The 18,028-nt window shown below is 40.4% G+C and overlaps 1 non-coding gene and 1 pseudogene across 1 annotated transcript; one reads left to right on the top strand and one right to left on the bottom strand.

Annotated features, from left to right (window-relative positions):
- Positions 1 to 263: 263 nt before the first annotated feature.
- On the bottom strand, positions 264 to 335 carry LOC142141854 (small nucleolar RNA SNORD50). Its single transcript, XR_012688889.1, has one exon. It is a non-coding gene; the product is annotated as a small nucleolar RNA SNORD50 (small nucleolar RNA).
- A 454-nt stretch (positions 336 to 789) lies between these two features.
- Positions 790 to 907, top strand: LOC142141968 (5S ribosomal RNA; annotated as a pseudogene).
- Positions 908 to 18,028: the final 17,121 nt, after the last annotated feature.

The raw sequence follows: 18,028 nt of genomic DNA, 5'->3' as shown, positions 1-18,028 counted from the left end.
ACGTGGCAGGATCAGTGGACTTAAACAGCAGTACCACTGGACTTATACGTCAGGATCAGTGCCTTGCTTGCAGTCTCCTAGGTAACGCAAATAATCTGTACAAATATGCACACAGGGGCATGGCCAGTATAATATGGAACACATACTTTATGGATAAACAATGTCACTACACTTCATGCCGAGAAGCTAACCAAATAGTTTTCTCCATACAAGATACTCCCAACTATTCAGTGAAATACCTAGCTTTTATCACCACGTAATTGAACTCAGCAGTCAGATCCATAATAAAGTGTGTCATCACACAAGTCAGGTTCGGGATAGAATCATCACAGTTCAGGTAAATTTAAGTTTGACCACCTTTATGTTCATCAATATAAAAGATTTGAAAAGGTGTTTTTATAACTATTAATTTTGTGTAATGAGGTCATTTGGAAATGATCAATAATGCACAGAAGACAATGTTGAGGAGCCTGGGACAATCTTAACACTAGGATTTATTGATCTACATATAGGACTGGTTTGTGGTGGCTGGCGCCTACTCTTAGGTCACACATAGATGAATATTGTAGTACGATTTAATAGATGTGGGATAGACCAGAGGAGTTACAGAGCAAACTGGAGACTCCCCCAAACCCAGGGGATTGACATCTGGTTTGCAGAAACATAAACAAAGAAGAACATAGATGGATATTCGACCTGGACACACAGACTCCGAAAGGTCTCAATATAGAGTTCGATGTATGTAGTTGTCTGTAAACCTATATCACGTACGGCAAGGTCAGATTCACACCGTGCTGGCATACCACCCAGTCCATGCCCGATCCCATCCCGAACTCGGAAGCGATACTGGGTGGGCCTGATCAGTACCCAACGTGTGAACATTGGGGAATATCAGGTCCAGCACAGTGTGTTATCTGGAGAGTTGACCTCCCTACCCAGTGTTGTAGTACGGACTCATAATGACGACCAGACCTAACAACCGCAATATCCTGCAAACATCATACCGAATAGAACTGAATGTTAATATCTTAGTGACACAGTAAAATCCCACTGCGTTGCTATCAGTATTAGGGATATATTTCCATACATGACCCACGTACATAATCACATTTATGTACACCATTATGTACCATAGCTTGATAGGACGTCAGTATTCAGAATGCCAACTGTTATTTTATTTTATTTTATTTTACTTTATCCATATATGCCGCTTGATACACACAGGATCCTTGTGTGTATATATTTACTATGTACATGATGCAAATAGCATTCAATGAACCAAGTTCAAAGTCATATGTATGCACACGTACAAATCCATTACCTCTTCATTGGTGCAATTGCTATCAACAACCAAGCTTTTACAGATAGATTATTTATCCATCTACTTACTCATGTATTTATCGGTTTTGTTGACGTAATTCTATACATCCCCGCTGCACATCACACTTGTTGCTATTATAGGACTCTTATCCATATGCAAATGCTTGTTTATTTATTTCTCTGTATATGGTGCTTTTATCTCACAAATGTAAAACTGATGGGACTCCAAGTCACTATTTACAACTAACGAAGATCCGCAACATACCGGACAAATATGATATTCAGGACTAACTGTTAATCAACATGCACTAAGTATAAATACCTTGTCCCCCTTGCATACCAAACTACTGCCTTGAGAAAGTCACCTAGGTGACGAAACGCTTCGATAAATAAGCAACCACTTCCGGATTTTACACACCCGATACGTCACATCCGATTAGGCGTGTGTTCCAAGCTAGGACACACGCCGCCCCTAAGATTCGATCAACTGAGACTCCGCTATTCTACACATCGCTACACTGGACTTTGGACATTATGCACTAACCAACGTTCGGATCGCCCGCTCACCATCAATTTTATACATTGGATTAACAGGACAACCACTGGATCTATGGACTGCTACTAAGCGCAAGTATTGTAACACACTTTTTACCTTGGACATCTAGCTAAGTTACACTGGACTGTGGCATCATCCAAGATTGTAACCAAGTCATAATTTATCTGTTCATGCATTTCTAATCTGGACATTGATCTTTGCACCTATTAGTATTTCACCCATTGTACTGCGGTCAATGACCATCATTATGTACATGCCATAATCAGCATATTGATTTATGTATTTTATTGCCTATGCTTGCGCATTTTATACATGACGTATTGTTACATTTTTTGATAAAACTTTTTTGTTTGAAGCTCCCGATCAATTCACTATTTAGGTGTAAGTGCGGAATACTTTGTATTTACATCTGGTTTGCAGGACCTGAGTGCAGTTGTTGGAAGGGAGGGGGTATGTGAGAGAGTATGAGGGTTTTAAATAGTAAAAGGACCATACTACATCAAGCCCCAGAAGCATGAACATGGAGAAGGGTGCAAATGATTAGGGCATCAAAGTTAGATTGAAGTTAAACATATTCTACTAGGTCTAGTTTTATTACGAGGTGGATCAGGGGAGAAAGGTGGTTGGCAATCAGTTTTACACATATCTTCATTATTGTTAATCAATAAGAAATAGCTAAAGTCATCAAAAGTTAAGCGATATTTCCTATCATTTGGGATACAATACATTTCTATGTTGGACTAAAACAATATGGAAGTGTTTAAAATAGTATATAGTGAACCTTGTCTACGTTTTCATCCATGATTGAACTCCAGATTTTCCACAGACAAATCAAAGCTTTACCTTCTTGTAATGAACCTCAAAATCGTGGAAAATGTGCAGCAAACGCGAACACCCACCAGCTCCATCCACTCACAATACACCCTCCCTCTTCCCTGATCTGAGCCCGACTGAAGATGGCGGCCGCAAGCGGGGAATTTATGCAATCCGAGTCTCGCGAGATCCGACGCCGGGTTTTGACCTCATAGCCTCAGTTTCATTTTTTTTGGCCGCCGGAAATACCCGAACAGTGCTCGGATCCCGTCGGATCTGCACTGTTCGGGTGGGCTCGGATTAGCGCAATCCGAGCCCGCTCATCTCTAATTAGAAGCAAGTGTAATTTCTATTATCAGAGGCAGAGTGGGCAGAGCACGACTTTATATGACTAAGCACTGCCAGGGCAGAGCCATAGGAGAGCAGACCAGGGAGTAAATGTATTAAGGTCCGATTTTTTTCAGCGGTTTAATATCGCTGCAATTAACAGGATAAAAACGGAGATTTGAGTCACCAAGTCGCTATATGTATTAAGTAGGGAATTTTAGTATGATCTCCCAAATCGCTGTTCATCTCTCGCGATTTGTGCCGATTTCAAAGTTGCCCGTAGCAATCTTGCCGGTGTTTAGCTGAAAATCGCCATTTGCAATCCAATACTGATTTCTGATTGGTTGAAAGTTTACATTGCAAACTCTGGCAGTTTTAGGCTAAATTAAATTATATTATTAGAATAAAAAAGCGTGGGGTGCCCCCATCCAAGCACTATTAACCCTAGTGCTGCCAGGCTACTGCTGGTTGCGCAAAAATCGGCGGAAAAATTGTGTGGGGTGATTTTCATGCAACCAGCACTAGGCAAACCAGCCAGGGATTTCAAAATCGCAGCTTGATAAATTTACCCCTGAGAGAGATATATAGCTGAAGTATTTAAAACTGAAGGCAGGTTTTGTTTCTAGTATCCCACTGTTTTGCTGCCAGCAGACCAAAAGCCTGGTACTGCATATGAAAGGTGTCTTTCCTCCTGCGGGAGGAATATGTGAACATACCCAACAATTTGTTTCATTGGTTACCTGAGCAGTAAATGTGTGTGTGCGTAGCAACATTTTTTCTCCCCAGGCCACTTTTTCCCATATTTAAATGAGGGGCTGACATATTACTTGCTTTACAAGAGACAGGATACAGACAATATGCATCCAAAATAAAGATGATTCCTCCAACAATGATGGTTGTGGTTGCTGTCCTTTATCCGGATTGGGTCCTAACTAATTCATTGTCAGGTTCCTTGTCTCACTTTTTCTTCACAGCGGATACCTTTTTGGTCACTTTGGGTGTTGGTATGTTGTGTTTAGGGTTGCAGACATGGGGTTTGTTCCGGCAAGTGGTAGCAACAGCTCTCAGTGTGGACTGTGTATATCTGGTATCCAGGCCCGGCGCTCCCATTAGGCAAGGTTAGGCACTTGCCTAGGGCGCCGGGCTCTGGAGGGCGCCTGGAGAACTGGAAATTAATTTTAAAACTGTGCGGCGACCGCTGACCATACCTGTCACGGGCGCCGCACAGCATGTATATGCACGGGGGAGGGGGGAGAGGCTATTGCTCACCACCGCCGCCTCTCTGCTCCGTCTCCTCCCCTCCAATCACTAGTGTCAGTGAGTGAGGGGGGAGGAGGGAGGAGGGCGCCGATTTTTGCGGAGGGGGGGGGAGAGGGCGCAGATTTTGCCTAGGGCGCCATGGACCCTAGCCCTGGCCCTGCTGGTATCTAAGGCCTAAGGCAAGTATAGGTGCAGGTCTGGAAGTTATATTTGTTATAACAGTCGAAAGTAATGTGATATTTTTGAATGGTCGACCAGGTGACCTTCTTAAGATGTGAAAAAAAACTGCTATTTCTAAATGAAGAAGAAACATTTTTGTGTTCCTTGCTGAATTTGGAAGAGGACTCCTAATATTACATACAAACATGAATGTTTGTGTTGCTGGACAACATGCTTAAATGAGTTTCAAAGGGTAGAAGCTGCGCATTTAGGGGGCAAAGCCTTACCCCCTGCCAAATAACCTGATTCTAGACTTGCATGTGGTAGTAATCAGTCATTGGCCTATACTTTCATTTGGATGCATGCGCCATCAGCCAGATGCACTTTCTAAAAAAAGCACTTTTATAGACACAATTTTACCAATTTAGTGATCGTTTTATGTTTTTATATCACAGGCATATCCAAATGCGCCTGATATAGGTCATGCAAGGTATTTCCACGTAAGTACTTCCAAAAAGTGGAAAGTCGGTGTGCACTATGGGGTTCATTTAGAGTTGAATGTGTCTGCGCTCTCAAAATATGTAGGAAAAATATGCAATATTTACATTTATGTTAAGTCAGATGCATCTTAAGATTCATCCATAACAGAACTTTTGAATTTGCGCCAGGCATATGTTTGGAGTAGCTAGTATGTATACTTCCGCACCACAATAGCATAAAGATAGCATAAAGATGGGGCTTGAAAGTGTTAGTAGCAATTGCTACTATGTAAGTCACATTACCTATACATTGTATTGTACACAATATAATAATGTATTGAAATTTCATATAAAGTCACATTTTCAACATTTTCAATATAAAATTGAGTATAAATACAAAATACAAATACACATTAAATACATCATCCGTTGTTTTATCCTTTAAAAATCAAAGGTAACTTTCTTTCTTGCAGTAGTCCAAATGGAAATACCAATTAAGTAATGCAAATAGATTGTTGCAACTTCATAAAATATAGATGCAATGCTAATTATTTAAATAGTATTAACTGAAGACAATCAGCTAATCAGCAGAGGCTAGGTAGTGTTTCTGATAGTCCTCGTCATTGCACCAGAGCTCCAACACCTGCAAGAGATGCCTCCGAAAACTTTTTCGCAATTTTATGAACATGCTCTTACTGTACTCAGCTTACACTTGCCAGGCCCTACCCAGTTCGTTTCTGCCTCTCCAGATATAAGAAGATACAAGTCATTAATACGCAAAAGATGTATAAAAATGTATGTCTATGTGTACACATTTTCATTTTCATTTTCATACTTCATAGCAAGTGATACAATGAGTCTACAACTGAGTCTACAACTCAGCTGAGTTGTAGACAGGAAAAAATTTTCCCACCTGGAGGGTACATAAGGTGGCTCCTCCTCCATCTCGGTGTCTTTATTTCCTGTCTCAGTGAGTTAGGCAGTGCTTTGTAATGTTTTTTGTTTGTTTTTGGTTTCAGGAGTTACCTGCATGTAGGTCTGGCTTTTCCTCGGACACTTCCGTGACTATGAGTGAAGTAGCAGTAGTGGGGCCTGTGCAGTTCTGGAGCCTGATGGTCAGTCGTCCCCCCTCCTCTGAATCAAGGAGCAGCTATGGAGCGCTGAATAAGAAGGTCACTGTCAGGTTTCTGTGAAATGATGGCGTTACAGGTTTCTCTCCTATATAGAGGAATATAAGTCTAAAATAACTTTTATAGGGGACATGTATAGTGTTTTTATACACTAAATGACTAGCTGCAGACTGGACTCACAAAGATGATGTCACGGCTGGAACTTTTCATAAACGCTCATAACAAGGTGCTCATTGGTTTCATCAGCTGTATGCATACCTCAGGACTCCAGAAAGGTTATACCTGCACAGATGGACCAGGAGCCCACCCCAAAGAAGTTATTTGAATTTGCTTTAGGTATTTAGGTACTTAGTATTTCTTGAATTTATTTTGTACAGTACCCCTATGGAACCTGTGCAAGGAAAAAAGATCAAGCAAGGCTAACAATCGTGTCTGTACAGCCTGTGATGTCAAGTTACCTAAAGATTATGTTGGAAATGTATGTGTGTCATGTGCCCCTAAAACGATGGAAAATCCTCAACCTCCAGAGCAATTTAAACAATTCTTCTCATGGATGATGAGAACAATGCAGGATATTAGTCCACAAGGACAGGGGACAAACAAGGGTAGGGCCCCAAGAGAGGAGGACATTGAGGACGAGTTACCCGGCCTATCCACTGAGTCCATCAGCTCATTATGGGATGTAGAATCCATATCTGATAATGAGTGTGAAATTGAAGAAGATCTTAAGACTTTTAATCTGGACACAATGAATGTTATCCTGAAACACATAAAAAAGTAGTTGGGTATTGAAGATGTACCAATTCCCGCTAGACCACAGGATGCACTATTTCTAGGAATTCAAGCAAAATCTAGGGTGTTCCATACCTATAAGATTATATAGGAATTAATTTGTAAAGAATGACAAACCTTGGATACAAGTTACCTTAATATGAAAAGGTTAAACAGGATGTATCTCTTTCAGGATGAGAACGTATTAAAATGGTGCACTGTGCCTAAAGTGGATTCAGCTATAGCCGGTCTGTCAGCAAAAGCCACTCTCCCTTTGGATGATGGAGGTCCACTGAGAGACATCATGGACAGGAGAATGGAAAGCTCTTTCAAAAGATTACACATCTCCTCTGGGATCACGCTGAAATCAAGAGTGGCTATGGCCTCAGTAGCCAGAACCTTCAGACTGTGGACCAGCTCCTTGCTTACGGATATTGAGGATAAAATCAGCAGATTGTATCTGTTAAAATGCCTAGAAATTATGCAAAAGAGCATTGATTTTTTTTGTGTGTAGCTTCTTTAGATACAATTGCCTTTTCTTCCAGAAGCATGTATTTGGATGTGATAGCAAGAAGGGCTCTTTGGCTACGTCCATGGATGGCAGACAGTCAAACAAAAAGCCGTCTGGTAACTCTTTCATTTGAAGGTAATTTTGTGTTTGGTGAGAAGCTGGATAATATGATGCAAAGGCTAGCAAGTGGTATGGCTGATCGCCTACCTCAAGACAGCAGGAGAATACATTTTACTTATAGTTCATCTAGACAACAATTTAGAGAAGCTCTTGCATATAGACCTGGAAGATAGCATTTTAGACAGCTGAATACCATGACAAGGCAATCCTTTCAGCCCTTTAAAACAAGAAGGGGTAAACAAGAACAGCAGAGGACCCAATGACCGTATTCAGATCAAGGGCTAGATTTACTAAGCTGCGGGTTTGAAAAAGTGGGGATGTTGCCTATAGCAACCAATCAGATTCTAGCTGTCATTTTGTAGAAAGTACTAAATAAATGAAAGCTAGAATCTGATTGGTTGCTATAGGCAACATCCCCACTTTTTCAAACCCGCAGCTTAGTAAATCTAGCCCTAAGTCTCCGCTGGTTCCAGTCGGTGGCAGGATTGCGTGTTTTACGGAGATTTGGAAACAGACCACCAAAGATCAGTGGGCTAAAGACATAGTGGTCAGGGGCTACGCCATCAAATTTCACACCTGGCCACAAGGAAACAGGTTTATCCAATCACAGAACAAAACTTCTTCTATAGTGCAACAAGCCCTAAGAGACAGCCTCAGAAGTTTGGTGGAAGCAAAAGCTAATGTGTCTGTCCCAACAGGCCAGGAAGGCATGGGATTCTATTCAAAGCTATTTCTGGTTCAAAAAGCATTAGAGGCCTTCAGGACTGTGTTGGACTTACGTTCTCTCAATCGTTTTGTACAAGCAAGGCTTTTCCGTTTGGAATCAATCAATTACATCCTGAAAGGAGACTTCTTGACCGCAATAGATATGAAATATGCATATTTTCATATCCACCTCCCAACTCAACACCAGCAATTTTTTAAGATTCTGTATACAGGGAAAGCACATTACGTTTACTTGCCTCCCCTTTAGCCTTCCCATGTCCCCAAAAACCTTTACAAAGGTCCTGATAGTTCTGATAGCAGCACTCAGAATAAATGTAAAAGAATTAAGTCTAAACCAATGTGGCTAAATAAAAAGGTAAGGGAACAAATGCAAAGGAAGAAGCGTGCATTTAAATTGTTTAAGTCTGAAGGGTCTGAGGAGTCCTTCCGTAGGTACAAGGAATGTAATAAAACATGCAAAAAGGAAACTAGATTGGCTAAATTAGAAAATGAAAAACAAGTTAAAAAAGAAAGTAAGACAAACCCCAAAAGTTTTTTAAGTATATAAATGGCAAAAAGGATTAAAAAAGATAATATAGGACCCCTAATAAATGAGATGAGTGAATTGATAAATGATACTAAGCAAAAATCAGAGGTATTAAACATTTTCTTTTCTTCAGGATTTACTAGAGATGAGCAAATGGTAGGAATAATAAATAAAAAATGGAAATGAAACCGTACAATTAATTAATACTTGGCTGACAAAGGAAGAAGTCCAAAGGTATTTGAAAAATATTAAGATAAATAAAGCTCCAGGTCCAGATGGCATGCACCCAAGGGTTCTTATGGAGCTAAACTCAGAAATAGCTAGACCACTATTATTAATTTTCATAGCTTCAATCTCATCAGGCTCAGTACCAAGAGATTGGCGAATAGCAGATGTGGTGCTGTTGTTTAAAAAGGGGACGAGATCACAACAAGGGAATTATAGACTTGTAAGCCTAACATCAATAGTGGGGAAACTACTGGAAGGTATTCTAAGGTATAGTATTCAGGATTACTTGGAGCACATTAAGATTATTAGTGGGAATTAGCATGGATTTGTGAGGGATAGGTAATGTCAAACTAACCTAATTAGTTTTTGTGAGGAAGTTAGTGGGAACTTAGACACACAGCACAGTAGATGTGGTCTATTTAGATTTTGCAAAGGCCTTTGATACAGTGCCACACAAGAGGTTGGATTACAAATTTAGGGAATTGGGTCTAGGAAACAACATTTGTACTTGGATTGAAAACTGGTTAGAGAATAGGGAATGGAGAGTTGTGATAAATGGAACATTTTCTAATTTGTTAAAAGTTTTAAGTGGAGTACCTCAAGGTTCCGTGCTGGAACCTTCCATTTTTGCAGAGTGACACTAAACTCTATAAGGTAATAAAATCGGAGCAAGATGTAACTTCTCTACAGAGAAAGTTAAATAAACTGGAGGATTGTGCGGCCAAATGGACTATGAGGTTTAACATAGATAAATGTAAGATATGGGAGTGTTCGTAGACAGTAGACTTAGCAATAGTGCTCAATTTCTAGCAGCAACTGCAAGGGCAAATACAGTATTGGCATGCATAAAAAGGGGCATAGATGCAAGGGTAGACTGTGTAATTTTTCCACTGTATAACTCGTTGAACTTGAATATGGAGTACAATTCTGGGCACCACTCTATAAAAAAAATATCTTGAAACTAGAAAGGGTTCAGGGAAGGGCGACAAAATTTATAAAGGGTATGGAGTTATTAAGTTACGAGGAAAGGTTAGCCAGTTTAGGCATGTTTACTTTAGAAAAGAGACGTCTAAGAGGGGATATGATTACTATGGTCTTCAAATGATTTAGGACTGGGTCCCCAACGAACATGCGATGCGCATTAAGGGTCAATAGAGAGAACTTTCATGGGAAATTTTTACCCCAAGTACTATACACAGGACATGTGGTCACCCCCTAAGGCTAGAGGAGAGGTAGTTTCACAACCAGCAAAGGAAGGGAAAAATAGGACTGCAATATTGGGTCTGGAGGGATTTTTCCCGATTGAAACAGATTGGTGGTAGCTTAATCTAGATGAGTTTCAAATGTAAGTGAGGGATCGCAGGAGATCCAAAATAGGTTGAACTTGATGGACTGGTGTCTTTTTTCAGCCTCATCAACTCTGTTGATATGTATGAGATATAGCTTTAAGGCCATACCTGGATGACATTCTGGTCACAGCAAAGTCAGAGAAGCTGGCCCAAGAGACTACAGCTCAGGTAGTTCTATTTCTAGAACAACACTGCTGGCTGATCAACACACATCAAAAAATCATCTGGTACCCTCACAGCAACTCCTGCTTCTAGGGGTAAAAATAGATGCAGAGCAGGACCAAGTATCCCTCTCAAAGGAAAGACTGGTCAAAACTCAGTCTCTGGCACATCAAGTTCAAACTCGAACACAAGTTTCAGCATGAAACTTACTCCATCTTCTGGGAGTGTTCTTTTCGACTATAGGCATCTTTCCGTGGGCAAGAGGGCACATGATGATCCTTCAATAAAGTCTTTATGCCAAATGGGATGAGATGGTAGGATCACTAGATTTTATGCTTAACCTTCCAAAAAAGACAAGACAATCCCTTGATTGGTGGCAGCATCTGGGCCTAAGAGATCAAGGTGTGGCTCTCTCAGAGCCAGAGTGGACAATCACGACGGATGCCAGTTCCATGGTCTGGGGAGCTCACATGGACACAATGATAAAGCAGGGCACCTGGCTGCAGAAGGAGAGACATCTCCAGGGGAACATCCTGGAAATGAGGGCTGTCATACATGCGGTCAGATACTTTCAGGCCTGTTTACGGTACAAGCATCTGAGAATATTCTCGGACAACAAAACGGTAGTGGCCTTTATAAACAAACAAGGCGGTACCAAAAGCAAAGCAATGGCAACAGACGGGACCACCCTAAGAGGTGGGCAGAAAGGAACGTGGAATCGCTCTCAGCCCTCCATATGGCAGGCAAGGACAATGTCCTGGTGGACCTCCTAAGCAGGCACCAAGTACATCAAGGAGAATGGACGTTACACTGTGAAGTTCTTCAGCTAATAAGTCAAAAGTTCGGGATTTCCGAAATAGATCTTTTGGCAACGAGGGACAATGCCAAGATACCCCAGTTCTACTCCCGTTACAAGGACAGCAAGGCTCTCGGTATAGACGCCCTTTCGATAGAATGGGACTTCAATCTAGGGTATATGTTCCCTTCTTTCCCAATCATCTCTCAGCTACTGAGAAAGGTAAAGATGGAAGAGGCGGAGGTGATAGTAGTCCTACCATGTTGGTCTCGTCGCCACTGGTTCCCTGTAGCGAGGAGAATGCTACAGGGTCTACCATGGCCAAACAGACCAGATCTCATATGTCAGGGTCCAGTTCTACATTCAGACCAAGACTCCCTTCATTTGATGGCCTGGCGACTGAGCGGTCACTCTTAAAACTCAAAGGTGTTTCGGATGAAGTGTTCGATACATTATTTCAAGCAAGGTAAAAGAAACCATCTAAAATTTACTACAGAATCTGGGAAAGATTGATTTTCTGGGGAAAGAGCAGGACAAATAATCCCATGAGAGCCAGTGTTCCGGTGGACTTAGAGTTCCTGAAAGATGGCTATGCTAAGGGACTGGTTCCCTCCACATTGAAGTTATAGATATCCGCTCTTAGCATTCTGCTTGATACCAAGCTGGGATCACGAAAGCTTATTTCTTAGTTCTACCAAGCAGTGAATAGTTTGAGGTCGAGAATAAAACCATTCCTAGACCCCTGGGACCTTAATACAGTTCTGGATGCTTTAAATGAATATCCATTCAAACCATTACAAAGCATTTCTCTCACGTGGCTCACTCTAAAAGTACTATTTCTATTGGCAATCACCTCAGCTCGTCAAGTGGGAGACACACATGCTCTATGGTGTGAAGAACCCTTTCTCAACATTTATATGGACAAAGTGGTTTTAAGAACTAACCCAGGTTATCTACCAAAAGTGGTTTCTTCCTTTCACATCAATCAAGAGTTAGTTCTACCATCACTCTGTGCACACCCAATTAATTAGAAGAATAACGGCTTCATATTCTGAACGTGATCAGAGCAATATCTATATATATTGCTAGAACACAGAGTCACAGACAGAGAAAGCAAATATTTGTACTTCTAGAGGGGTCTCGCAGAGGATGTGCTCCTTCCAAACCCACGTTAGGAAGGTGGATCAAAACAGTAATTACACCGGCTTACAGGGGGAACAGGTGTGAAGTGCCGGATCTGATGAAGGCGCACTCAATGAGGGTGGTAGCTACCTCCTGGGCGCACAGGGTACAGACATCAGCTACAGACATATGCAGGGCAGCCGGGTGGTCATCAATGCATACCTTTTCTAAACATTATTTACTAGATGTATCAGCCTCGGCTGATGGACGGTTAAATGGAAAGTCCTCCAACAAACTGCTTAAATTAATATTCTTTTGGGTGTTTTCTATGTGTTGACTATTTATTGGCCACCCTGCTATTCTTTATTGCTTTGGTATATCCCATTGTGAGGGCTGCCATAGAATAGGAAAAGGAAAATTAGAGAATTATACTCATGTAAATTTCCTTTCCTTGAAATACTTCATGGCAGCCCTATGTTTCCCACCCATGTTCTAGGATAGCTCGGGAAGTTACTAAAGACACCAGAATGGAGGAAGAGCCAACTTATATATCCTCCAGGTGGGGAAATTTTTTTCCTGTCTACAACTCAGCTGAGTAGGGTATTAACCCATTGTGAGGGCTGCCAGGGAGTATTTCAAGGAAAGGAAATTAACGTGAATATTATTCTCTAATTTTTTGTACGGAGTGTGTATCTTACAGAAAGATGTCAAGCTCTAAATAAACCCCTATGTATGTGTGAAATGGTCAGATATGTAACATTTGCACAAAACTAATAGTGATTTGCGTCCACATAGTGTAAGAACAAGTGGAAATATATTGTTACTGTATGAAATATCTGTATAAATAGGATTTGTGGCATGGAGTATTTAAAGTGAACATCCTCTACTTACCTTTACAATAAAGCTGCGATGTTGCTATGGTAACAGTCTACACTGAATCCGAACTAAAAGTTGCTTGCGCAGGTCTGTTCGGTGCACATATTTTTATTACTAGAATAGGCATGTTTATACCTTCCTATAAAATCTATACAAGCATCTGAGTTACAAATATGGTGACACCTGTGTGTACTGACTGTGACCAAAGTGTGCCTCTAAATGTATTTACATTGTAATAATTGGTTGCCTGTTCCCAATATCCACACAAATGTAAGATACAGCAGGTGTACAGAGATAGTTTTATTGTGGAAGTACTTTTGGGAAAGCATTGCACACAGCAGTCATTCTGCTTATAAGATTCTATTGCAAACTCATTTAAACACTAGGAATATTGATGAGCTGTTAATAGGATCATTAGGGTCCCTTGGGCCATTGTATTAAATGCGTTTCGTTTTCGTATCATCTGTAAGATCTATTGAGGATTCACACTCACTAATGAGGGGAATTTACAAAATCGGTGGTTGTGAGATAAGACAAGTGTCTGTAGGAGATAAAATGATTATATATATATTTATGTATCTGTGTATTGATCAATGCATCTACTTTCCTCTGTAATATCACGTTATTCCTGTCTTTGTTAGTAAATACAGACATGATGACTACAGGTTGAATGTAAACAAAATAGAGAGAAAAAGAGACCTATAATAAAATAGGTTCCAGTCCTGATATATTTCAAATATATATATATAAAGAAATGCACAGGCTGACACCTAGTGGTAAGAAACAGTGTCACATTGTTTCCGTAGTCTCACAACAATGCTTTGAGGTGAAAGTGCATTACAGAGTAACTCTTTCATGGGGCCTTTGAAACCAATGAGAACCAGCAGACTATGACAAATAGACCTACTCTGGCATTTTCAGCATTACTATGCAAAACAGTAAATTCTAACAGGAGATAACTAGTTAATAAGCAGTGGGCCTCTAGCCACATATAACTGTATAACTTTCACACCTGTAAGAATTTGAATGTATATATACACCCAAAAAATGTTTGAAATATACATACATTAAAGATGGTGGTTATGAGCTCTCACACATGTCTCCATTGCTTGACTTCTGCAGTCAATTACAGGGTGGGGGTCAAATGTTGATGGCCACGGACAGCCCCTGTCACGGAAGACATGTCTGCTAATACCACATGTGCCCAGCTGTGTGGAGAGGTAGAGAAAGCTGAAGAGTCACAAACTGTACAAAATTGTAAAATTAACATTAAAGTTCAAACCTCCTACCACTTTAGAAACACTCATTTTATTAAACAGAACTTTTCAGTTTTTCCTTATTAATGGCTTAACTTAATACAAATTCCAAGTCCCACTCTTGTGTGTTTGTAAGCTTTATTTCATAGTGGGCGATGTGTGCCTAGAAATGTGCTGAGAAATGTTCTATCACTGAATGCAACTGGAAGGTGCAAAATATGTCCCAATTAAACTATAGGAAGACAGACGACCTGTCACAATTGTTAACAGTTAATTATTAGATTTTGTATTATAGTATTACAGTTTAGAGCATTTCAGAGTTTATTCATAAGTTCATACATAATTCATTGATTTTAAATAGTTTACATTTTACAGTTAATTGGTTTGTTTTTATTATATTTGTAATAGATTGGAAATAGCTTTTCACAGGTGATACCCTAGTATGACCTGGAGGGATAGCCAGCAGCCAGGATAAGTGGATGCCAACCCACATAGAAAGAGTCCCCCAAAGAAGGACATCTAGTGGAGCGATGGAGGAAGAGAAAGAAGGTGCGAGTGCTGGTAGCAGAGCTTTGAGACTAATTGACGATGAGAACAGCACAATCATCAGATATGCCCTGCGCTGCATTCACCAACAAGGGGCAACCCTCGTTTAAGGCCAAGCAAAGCATGTGATAAACAACTGTAGATGCAGCCAGCTCTGATGGCATAATAGTCAGAAACATCAATGACTGTAAGAAAAGTTTATGAAAAGTGTAGCACAAAGATGAAGATGGCCAAGATCAATGAGCATGGCTGTGACACAGGAGAGGGAAATCCACTGTGGATTTGATTCTTTGATTGGGAGGCCAATCTGAAGGAACAGCTGTGCCCGGTTCTTGACAAAGGATGTGCAGGCTTAATTGACACACAATGTAGCCTGCTGCTTAGAAAGCCACGTGAAGACCTTAAAAATATTTTACAAAAAAATTAAACATAGATTTAAGACATAAATTAAAAATTGTGCAAAATGTTATGTTCTAATCTCTGATTTCCATGCAAAGAAACTTCCAATGTGGCCATAAAGGGATACATATGGATACCAAAAATACTCTGGTAGGCTGTGGCTTTTAAACAATGTTCAATTGGTATTAACGGACCTAATGTGTGCCAAGAAAACTTTCCACATCATTACACCACCACTACAAGACTGCACCATTGACACAAAGCAGGATGGATCCATGGATTCATGTTGTTTACACCACATTTTAACCCTTCCATCTGCACGTTGCAGCAAATATCGAGATTCATCGGACCAGGCAATGTTTTTCCAATCTTCAACTGTCCAGTTTTGGCGATTGAGAAACACAAATATCCTTCAATGTCACTATAGAACATGGGTGGGAAACATAGGGCTGCCATGAAGTATTTCAAGGAAAGGAAAATTAACATGAGTATAAAAAATGTAGTTCATTGTGAGGAAAAAAACCACACACGAATTGACAATTTGCTTTGCAGTACTTTGAAATGTTCATACATAGTTGCATACATGAGCAATGCGGTTTTAGCTTTTTAAATGTTAAGAGTGTGTTGCCTATGCGATCCAGTTTATACATAGTTGCATACAATATCATTTATATTTTAATGTTTGAAAAGGACATTTCATGTTTTTTTATATTGATTTAGTTTATTGTCATTTTTTTTAAATATTAGGATGGACAAAGTTTTGTTAGCTGCATGTATGTTTTGACTATAATGTGTAATTTTAAAAATCTACAATGCATAAGGTAATTTTTTAGAATATTGCCACCCAGAGTTGGGTTCCATGGGTAGAAGAGGCTGACGTTGTTGGGCAGGAGAAAGATCACGTCGCTCCTAGTTCTCCAGATTCACAAGATTATTCGGCCTTCAAAGTATATGTGATTTCATCTTACTTTACATGTAAGTATCTTTTGTTTTTACTAAAAATGTAATTTTTGCTATAAATTAGAGATGCTCAGGCTTGGCTCCCAGAGAACCGAACACACCCAAACTTAGCAGATCCGAGTACCGATCCGCCTCAGCTCGGTACTTTCTCGCGCCCTTGGAATTGAAAATGAGGCAAGAACGAGGCAAGACGTCATCGTTACGTCATCGGATCTCGGGAGCTTTGGATTCCATAAGTACCGCCCTCCACGGCTATCCAGCGCCATTTCACAGAGGGACACAGAAGGGGTAGCACAGTTCTTGACAATCTCTAGAGCAGTTGGACAGCGTCATATGTAGAAAAGAAAGAGGAGGGGTAGCAGTGTTCTTCAAAGTCTCCAGTGACATTCAGGAGAGCTCCATTTCTCCATTGCTAATTGTCATTGCTGAAATAGAAATAATAGGTCTGGCAGGCTTTGTCATCTAAATCTGTAGTTTCTGTTTGAATGTGTATGAAAATAATACTGTGACCTGTGAGGTGGTCAAAATTGACTGCAAATGACTTGAAGTTAGTGTTATTAAGGTTAGAGATGAGCGGGCTCGGATATCTGAAATCCGAGCCCACCCAAACGTTGCCAATCCGAGCCGGATCCGAGACAGATCCGGGTATTCCCGCCAATTGCAAAACTGAAACCGAGGCTCTCAGTCATAATCCCGCTGTCGGATCTCGCGATACTCGTATTCTATAAATTCCCCGCTAGCCGCCGCCATCTTCACTCGGGCATTGATCAGGGTAGAGGGAGGTTGTGTTAGGTGGTCCTCTGTCCTGCTATATCTCGTGCTGTACTGTGCTGTGCTGTGCTGTTCAGTTCTGTGCTGTGCTGTGCTGTGTTCTGCTCAGTCCAGTGGTGCTGTGTCCTGTGCTCTGACCTTCTGAGTTCAGTGGTGCTGCTGGGTCCTGTGCTGTGTCCTGTTCAGTTCAGTGGTGCTGTGTCCTGTGCTCTGTCCTTCTAAGGGCATTGTTATTTCCCCATTATTCCCAAATTATAAAAAATTTTAAAAAAAGTTATCAAAAAAATAAAAATAAAATAATTATAAAAAAAAGAAATTAAAAAAAAATATCCAAAAACAATCCTGTAGTATAAGTCCATTGGTACTGCAATATTACAAAGTTCACTGATTCTGCAGTATAAGTCCATTGGTACTGTTATATTACAAAGTTCACTGATTCAGCAGTATAAGTCCAGTGGTACTGCTATATTACAAAGTTCACTGATTCTGCAGTATAAGTCCAGTGGTACTGCAATATTACAAAGTTCACTGATTCTGCAGTATAAGTCCATTGGTACTGCTATATTACAAAGTTCACTGATTCAGCAGTATAAGTCCAGTGGTACTGCTATATTACAAAGTTCACTGATTCTGCAGTATAAGTCCAGTGGTACTGCAATATTACAAAGTTCACTGATTCTGCAGTATAAGTCCATTGATACTGCTATATTACAAAGTTCACTGATTCTGCAGTATAAGTCCATTGGTACTGCTATATTACAAAGTTCACTGATTCTGCAGTATAAGTCCAGTGGTACTGCAATATTACAAAGTTCACTGATTCAGCAGTATAATTCCAGTGGTACTGCTATATTACAAAGTTCAC

This window comes from Mixophyes fleayi, chromosome 2 (assembly GCF_038048845.1).
Source record: "Mixophyes fleayi isolate aMixFle1 chromosome 2, aMixFle1.hap1, whole genome shotgun sequence".
Lineage (NCBI taxonomy): Eukaryota > Metazoa > Chordata > Amphibia > Anura > Limnodynastidae > Mixophyes > Mixophyes fleayi.
The sequence above is the reverse complement of the archived record's forward strand: the minus strand, read 5'-3'. Positions and strand labels throughout refer to the sequence as shown.